We start from the raw sequence: 9,332 nt of genomic DNA, 5'->3' as shown, positions 1-9,332 counted from the left end.
TATTTTAAATATCGCCAGCTAAGAGTATTTTACACAGCTTTACAGGAAATCCCAACAGCTGAATTTGCAAGTTTACAAAATATATTGAAATACAATGATTACAGAAAATATTTTTATGTGAATCTTTCCAATTTTCAGAAAATTGAAATAGGTTATAAGTAAGTAGGCCTAATGATAACAAAATCTAATTTTGAACAAAATTTGAATTATTCTGATAACAATCTTGTTTAGTAAAGTTTTTTCAGTAATAGTATATGAAAGTTTGACCATGAATTTCATAAAAAGATACACTATTCGTTTTTTTCTAGTTTGCAGGGCTTTAATGATATATGTTCTCAAGAATATAGATAGTCAAAACTCTTTTAGCCGACGATATTTTCTGCGAGTTTGTAGAATCCAAATGTTCGATCATCCTATTTTGGTAACAAGCCATCAAGTTTATGGAATGGCCAAGTTTAAGTGTATGGCATTTTATAGCCATACATTTACTCTCTTATCCAACCTGTATTCCAGACTCGCCGTATTTCTATTCTGCCTGAAGTTGGTATCCCCCAGATGAGTTGAACTGCTTGTGAAGATGCTGTATGATCAACTGGTGCTGATATTGATGGAGTCACATATTTGAACTGACTCTCCACACGATGACTGACGTAACGAGATTCTACAAATTAAAAAAATCAATATTAATATCGTAACATTATTGTATCGTACTAGTCTATTCAGAAAATATTTTTTCCTCCACCTACTGTCTAAAGTACTTACTTTACTCCCTGAAACATAATACTAAAGTGTCACTTTTCGCTCTCGGTAGTAAAAAACAGAAAAACTCCCTAGGGAGTAAAAGTGACTCCATTTAAATAACATGGGAAGCATCTCTATTTTAAAAACTTACATTATAATAGGTTAGAAGGTCTAAGCTCAGATGAGAAAGCGTAATAGAGGTGTCTGTCATTGAGTCAACTGAATTCAATACCACAACCAGAAATTTGATCAACTCATGAAATATATGTTTGTATGATATTATATTCTTAATATTAGTAGACGATAAAAATGTATACAATTTAAAAATATTTTATTCTATTCAAAATACCAGCCAACAAATATTTTTGATCTGCAATTCAAATCTGAACCGCGTGATCTGGAGTCAGCCATTTTTGGTAGCCTGCCCAGCTGATATAATTGTTACAACTTTGCGCGCAATCGGCAGTGCCAATCAGACGACCGGTTTTTAGGTTTTAGATTTTAGGTTATGTTGTTAGGAAACATTGTCACCAATACGTAAGTTATTAGAATGATTTAATTGCAGTTTCTATAAAAAAATGTAGATGGAGGAAAAATGTTGTGTACATCACGAGCGAAAAATACTTTTTCTCCCTCAGGAAAATTGTTGCCCTCGGCTTCGCCTCGGGCTTCAAACTTTTTCCCACGGGGAGAAAAAGTCATACTTTTCACTCTAGATATACAAATAGCTAATGGCACACATCTAAAATCAATCTATAATAAAAAAGAAAGAATCGGCTCATTAATGTACGGGATAGGAGATCGAATTACGCATTTTCACCAAATTAATAAACTGATTAACTTGCAATTTTACACGAAAATACTGAATTTACTGAGGATAGACATAGGCTTAATTTCATTGCTATTCATCAATTGATACTAATTTGATAATCAAAACAAATTCATTCAATCTGTGATTCATAGTTTACATAACTATAAATGCTCTACCAGACAGAGGGGTCTCTATGTGATTCCATAGCTTAGTTGATAGCACCCACGACTCTTGAATGAACGGTTGCGAGTTCGAAACCAATACAAATCTTTTTTCTGGGAAGTTTCAACTCTGATGAAGGTTATCCACGTGATTTTGACAAAATAATAAACAATTATGCAACTTCTTTATGTTTCCTGGACTTGAGGAGATTGCATTTCACAACAGCAGATTTTCCCCAGTGCAAAGCTCGGGTTACCTGCTGGTCAAGAATATAATCATCAATTAAAATAATTTGGTGATATTGCTAATGTGAGATTTGAACCTTCATTATGTTCATCAAACATAAGATTAATCAACACGCAGCATAGAATTCAAACTCAAAAATCTAATCCAAAATGAGTAAGAAAACTTCCCACTCTTGAGTGAAATTCGAAGAGTAAAATGAGAAAAACTGAAGGAATTTGTTTACACAAAAGAAATAGTATATCTGTTTTAGCAGTGTGAATTGGTTTGTTTTTTTTCAGATTGATTCCTACATTGATGCAGGTTTGATGCCTAATGAGATCGGACTCCCCAATGAGTATTTTTTGTATTGCCAAGGTTACATGAGTGGGTTATGAAGGTTACAAAGTTACGCTGCATGACAGATGTGACCCGGGCCCTGAATTTAGTAGGAGTGATAATGAAGTCGAGAAGAAATAAATTACATGAGCCTACTACTATAAATAATACTAACCATGAATGAATTCTGTTTGGTAGTGGAGAAGGTGACCTCACATCAAACTTGGTGTGCCTGTAGACATTCTTCTCAAGAAATCTTGAAGCTTGAGAGAGTAAGTTCCTTGATTTTTCCGCAGCGACCAAGGATATTTACCCAGAAATATCTCTCTCGATTCATGGCAGTGAAGAATCGTCTTGGGTCAATCAGCATATGTTGCACACCCAGTTTCCTGTAAGAAAAATGAATTATTTCATGCGTTGGAGAAGTAGCATAATTTTCTTGAAAATTCTTGACGAGTATCATGAAATTTCGGAATAGCCTGCATTACAAGTCACCGTAGAGCCTAGATGCGATGGTTTGTTTTACAAAACTAATGACTGCTTGATCAAGCATAAGTGTATAAGCTTTTCATTTGCTCATCTATTGAATAATATCATTATTTGGAGTTTTACCCATTGTTAGGCATGGATTACAGTCGTGTGTTACAGTCGAGGCAAATCCAGGAACTCACTCGCAATATTATTATTATTTGATCAAATAGGTGTTAGTTAATCAAAAAAACTGTCAGGTATATAAAAAAATCAAAAACATATTGACCAATGCAAGATTAATAATTGAAATAAATAAGTAAGTTACCAGAAACAAGATTCTTTAGTTGAATTCTATATACGGTTCCAGACTCAATTTCTCTACAGACTTCTGCTACCACTGAATTACATTTTTTCGCCATGATAACTTTGAAAAATTATGAACAAGCAAACAGGAAACAGAGTATAGACATACAAAATCAAATCGCAATGAAAACAACTATAAAGATTATTCTATAATTATAGGTATATAGGTTAAATGAACTACCTATATTATATAATGATTATTCATTTCATTTACTCTTATGAGTACACTTGCCAAACCATAGAGAAACAATAGCGTAAGTAGATATCCCATGGTATAGGGCGTTTATGTCGCAACTTTTATCTCAAGCTGATAGTCCACGTAATTCTTTCCTGTGAAGCTTTATGACGCTGGTAGTCTCTCATATTGTGCCTTACATACACTCTTACCCGGTCAAAACAGTAAAAAACGACAATAATCGACAGTAATCGGCTTGAGATAACAGTAAAAGTTGCAACATAAACGCCCTATACCATGGGATATCTACTCAAGCTATTGTTTCTCTATGGCCAAACGTTATCCCTAATCTACACCTGTATAGCCTTACTGGCAGGCCTCATCATGATCATCAGAATGTACAGCTCTAAAACTACACATATAAAAAGCTTGGCATCAGCTGATTAAAAGTGAATTGCTCATGTTCGCGGCGCTCTGCTCCGCAACCTAACGTCACTCCAGCAGAGCGATTGATGATCGACCGAGGAGCAACAGTGATTCGACCGGGGAACGCGAGATCTAACATCTTCCGTAACGTTCATGATGGGTGCGACTGCGATACGATGGAGGAACGAGGGCGGTACGAGGGCGGAGCGTGCTCGGTGCGGATTGGAAGCGCGTATATGTGTACGCAGCTATAGACCATCATGGGATTCGTTCGTCCGTACGTGTCAGGTGATGCCTAAATGAAAATAAAAATCCACTGTTTTAGCAGCTTCGTCATTGAATACAAAGAAGTCTTGTCGAGTGCATGCTGGTGCAAAACAGCATTTTAGGAGATGATCATCTGACTGGATATCGCAGTCGCAGTAGAGGTCCTCAATCTGCCAGAATTGGGATAATATAATGTCTACAATAAAATATTTCTCCTTCCATATGTTGGCTTTCACTCAAAACTTGACGCCTTACAGCTTCGACTCAGGCGTGGCTTTGCTTTATTTTTTAAGCTTAATTGTAATTAGATGTTGATTATGTTTTGTTTATTTTGTCTATGATTGGAGAAATGTCATTTGAAGATTTAGTTAATCGGTACAATTTACTATTTCTATAATCACTACGCAATACGAGTATATTTCAGAGAAATTAATTGTATGTACTTTTTATGAATCTGAATACCGGACGAACCAGTCAAGCTGAGACTGTTTGGTTCAAGCTGAGACTTTTGAGTTCAAGCTGAGACTATTGAGTTCAAGCTGAGACTGTTGGGTTCAAGCTGAGACTGTTGGGATGGGGATCCGCCCATCATCACATCAATTTATTGCGATGAGAGTATTCAGGCTTCTGACATCTTTTAGCTGATTATAATGGCTAGGCCACTGAAATGCTTCTTTGCCATAGGACTGCATGGATTAAGGCTGTGCAAAGGCTAAAAGTAAACTTTCTACTGGTGATATTTTTCATAGTTTTTCGATTTTTATATCATCAAGCTATCAAAATGAAAAAGTTTTCTTAGGAAAACATTTTTTCCGACCATTACTTTCTGAGATATGAGCGCCTAAAGTTCAAATTTTTGGAACAGAACATTTCAAATTCGGTAGTAGATAAATTCAAGAGATTTAGAGGATAAATTCTTCATGGTATTGTTGATTGAATAAAACATTTTTGTGGAAATATCAATTTTTGAGAAAGTTATTCAATTTACCAAAAATAACTCAACTAAAAGTTATTTTTAGTAAATTGAATAACTTTCACAAATATTGATAGGCTATTTTAGAAAATTTTTGTTTTATTCAATCAACAATATCATGACGAATTTGTATCCTCTAAATCTCATGGATTTATCTCTTACCGAATTTGAAATGTTGTCCCAAAAATTTAAACTTTAGGCGCTGATATCGCAAAAAAATGTTTTCCAAAGAAAGTTTTTTCATTTTGATAGCTTGATGATATCTTCTTCTTCTTCTTACAGCTCAATCGTTTGATAGGTTGGCAGCCTTCCATCTAAATCTGTCCATTGCTACTCTCTTCCATTGTATATAGCTCATAGCACCCAGATCCTTCGTCATTTGTCTCAAGTACTGTAGCCGGGGTCTCCCGCGACCCCCTTGTCCATCAACTGTACCTTCCAGAATACTTGACGTGAATGCGTCGTGTCTTATTATGTGTCCAATCCAAGAATGTCGTCTGGCCTTTAGAAAATTCAGAAGAGATCTTTTATCTGCCGCCCTCTGGAATACTTCCTCATTCGTAACTCTGTCAGTCGATTTTATTTTGAGCATAGGCCTCCAACACCACACTTCAAAAGCATTTAGAGTCTTGATGATATACAAATCGAAAAACTTTGAAAAATATCACCAGTAGAAAGTTTATTTTTAGCCTTTGCAGTCTTAATCCATGCAGTCCTAAAAAACTCAAAATACAATCTCAAACACTAATGATCGGAATAAAATTTTTTCCAAAGAAAACTTTTCAATTTTGATAGCTTGATGATATACAAATCATTTATTTTTAGCCTTTGCACAGCCTTAACACTACTGAGTTCATTGTATGGTGAACTATCCATTGCTACATCAATTGGTAGCCTACAATGCATTTTTGAGCTGTTAGTTTTCAGGCTTCCAACTTCGCCGAGCTGATTATGATAACTCAAACCACTGAGTTAATTGCATGGTTAGCTGCTTATTACCAGATCATTGGTGAAATGCATTGGAGCTGAGAGAATTCAGGCTTCTGACATCTCCGAGCTGATTATGTTGGCTCAAGCCACCGACATCCGTTTCAGCCACTCATATTGCGTGGTCGTTACTCCATCTCAGAGTAATGATAGGATTCGCTCGTGATTCCAAGTTCATGTAATGCGACAAACCCTGAAAAAATATTCGAGATGTGAATCATGGAGAAAATATACAAGTTTCATTATTATTTTCTATTACTTGTCTACTTTTGGGAATACAGTGGACACATCATTCACTTATTCTTTACTCAATTTGAAGATGAAAATAGGGAAAATCATAACTTAAAACGCGAGTAGTCGCGCCCGCGGCAAATTACCGAACAATTGTAACTTTTGTATGTAGCTTTGGGAATTTTCGTTTTCCAAGGTTGGCAGCTCATGTAATCCTCGCTGTGACTGTCCTCTAGACAACCTTGAACAGTTTGAGGATGACAGAATGAACGTTGACTAATTTCAATGTATAGGCATAGAGAAACAATAGCGTAAGTAGATATCCCATGGTATAGGGCGTTTATGTCGCAACTTTTACTGTTATCTCAAGCCGATTACTGTCGATTATTGTCGACTTTTACTGTTTTGACCGGGTACAAGTGTATGAAAGGCACAATATGAGAGACTATCAGCGTCATAAAGCTTCACAGGAAAGAACTAAGTGGACTATCAGCTCGAGATAACAGTAAAAGTTGCGACATAAACGCCCTATACCATGGGATATCTACTTATGCTATTGTTTCTCTATGGTATAGGTATTATCTTCCTATTCTATATTCCATCTTATGATTTAAACTTCCATTATCTTTTTATTCTATCTAGATGTCGAAAAATGAGTCAAATAAAGAAGGTATATTCATTCCATCCATGAGTAGATTATTTTATCCCATAAAAATTATAAATTCTAACAATAGATTTGCAGTAGGTATTTTTGGAATCTCCTCCATGTATTATGTTATTATATACTATTAAATAGTATATAATAACATAAAACACGTTGAGAAAGATTTGAAATTGATAAATATTGAAAGAGCATTGTCAAAACCAACTGTTTATAGTGTAGGGAGCCATAAGGGTGAGTGTGAGCAAAATGCTCACGTGCGACACTGACGTTCTGCAAGTCCGTACGACTACTCGCGTGTTAATGTTTTCTTTTGAACAAAAATTGAATTGTATTGTTTGAAGAAAAACATCAAATAAAAATTAGTAGAATAGATATTAACCAAAAAACTTCAGCCCTTTTAGAATAAATATAATAGAATTTAAAATGAGGTCTAAGCACGCGATAGTGTAGAAAAAATCACTAGCAAGACTGTATAGTATGAGAAATAACACCAACATTTCAGGGTAAAGCTGGGCGTACACCGGTTAGTCAAGACAAGACAATACATGATCAGACACGTTTAGTCACAATACTTCACATAGCTGCTTATGACGCAACTCACACTGATTAGTCATTGCAATTGGACATGTCTTCATAAGCAACTATGTGAAGTATTGTGACTAAACGTGACTAGTCTTGCCTTGACTAACCAGTGTACACCCAGCCTAAGCTTCTTCCTAAACATTCAACATAGTTACGACGCGACACACTGCCATTATAACGTGGACCTCACCATAGAGTAAAACATTCAATAGCCGAACTCAGTTTAAATCATAAGGTCCTAATTTTTTGAAAATTTATATCATTAATAAGCAGAGTGATTCATTCATGTTATTGATATTTAAAGAACACGGTTGCGCTTGGTTGTTTGATCTGCCTTCTACTGCGAAACAAAATTCTTCATCTTTCAATCAAGCTTAGCGTACCCAGATAGAAGAATCCGTTTGGTCTGGCAACACCTCTCAAAATGTTGATAATTCTTAATACTCACTGAATCATAAACGCACATTCTTCAACTTCACAAGATGATTCAACACTAATCATAAAATTATTAATATTGAAGAGAGTACAGAGAAAATATAAGATGATAGATTAAAGGAAGTGACAAAAATAAGTGATTCTCTTGATATTTCACTTACCTCATCACCATTTTTATTCATAACATCTCCTAAGTGACAGAAAATTGTACTAAATTGAAGAATCATATTTTTGAAAATCGAATCATCTACTCCTCTTTTTCCAAAAAGAGCTTCCTCTTCTCCAAATCTGATAGTATTTTTCTTCCAGTAATAAGTCTATTTTCATCTCAAAATTAGGGACAATCTCAGTTTTTTCGTGTTGAGAGAGATTATAACTTATCGTATATATCATCCTAACCAACCAGCTCATTTTCTCTGAAAAATGAAAATATCCATATTAATGGGAAATAAGAGGCTCTAAGTTAAATTTAATAAAAATTAAGAAGTTTTATAATTGGAATGAATCTTCAATAAAGAGTAAATTAGCACATCTTGAAATATAGTTTTGCTAAGCACAGAATTGATCCATCAATCTCCTCTGTATATTGCAAATATTCCCCTATTCTTAGACATTTTTATTCTTGTTCGTGCATTGGTTCATGCTTTTTTGTGGTGTCCTTTTTTCGTATTTCAACGGAACCGTAGAGATTTAAATTTTACAAAAACAAATCAAATTGCTTTGAAAAAGGTACAAATTGAGTTTAAAAGCAAAAATGCTTGGATCGACTGACTTAATGCCACTATGGATTTTAATATAGCTTATCAATTTATATATATTAATAATGAATAATGACGATCCACCAAAAATCAAATCATATTGATAAGGAAGGATAGACTACTAGTTCTTAGTATATGGTTGAGTTTTCGAAAACGTTTTGTATTGCTGTTGATAAATGGCTCACGTATGAAGCTTTCTATTCTGTTAATGAGTAGCCTACTTGGTATATTTCAATGTGTATGTGTAAATATAGTCGTTTGTATAGTCTGCCTCGTGATATTTCATCTATTATTGACGAAGCTTATTTTGCTTACCGTATATTTTGTAATGTTGTTTTATAGCCAATAAGATTCTTGGTTCTTGGAAGGACACGTTAAACCATTCTGGATGCTTAAAGACGCCCTAAAATTAATCAGGAGCGACCTAAAAACTCTGATACCAGAGCCAGAGAGGTTACACATTATTAACAGGAGCTAAATAGAAATAAGGATTCAAGTTTTGATTCAAGAACAATATTAGACTAGGTACTCATCAAATGGGCCTACGAAGTAAATCCTTCACCTTAAAGTTAATCCTTCAACTAAGTAGTGAAACTTAGAGGATCGATTTAGGCAATGTTCATTTAATTACGGAGGATTTGTAATTTTGTATTGAATATGCTAATTTTTAATATAATTCCTGTTTCTTCAGACTGCACGGTACAAGAGTTGCAAAAATGTTATCA

The 9,332-nt window shown here is 34.7% G+C and overlaps 1 long non-coding RNA gene across 1 annotated transcript; it reads right to left on the bottom strand.

The window, feature by feature from the left end:
* Positions 1-19: 19 nt before the first annotated feature.
* LOC120350013 lies at positions 20-8,265 on the bottom strand. Its single transcript, XR_005570574.1, has 4 exons — positions 8,011-8,265; positions 5,950-6,130; positions 2,451-2,664; positions 20-661 (listed from the first exon to the last, which is right to left on the bottom strand). It is a non-coding gene; the product is annotated as an uncharacterized LOC120350013 (long non-coding RNA).
* Positions 8,266-9,332: the final 1,067 nt, after the last annotated feature.

Source organism: Nilaparvata lugens, chromosome 2, assembly GCF_014356525.2.
Source record: "Nilaparvata lugens isolate BPH chromosome 2, ASM1435652v1, whole genome shotgun sequence".
Classification (NCBI taxonomy): domain Eukaryota; kingdom Metazoa; phylum Arthropoda; class Insecta; order Hemiptera; family Delphacidae; genus Nilaparvata; species Nilaparvata lugens.
Note: the sequence above shows the minus strand (reverse complement) of the source record. Positions and strands in the feature narration are given on the sequence as shown.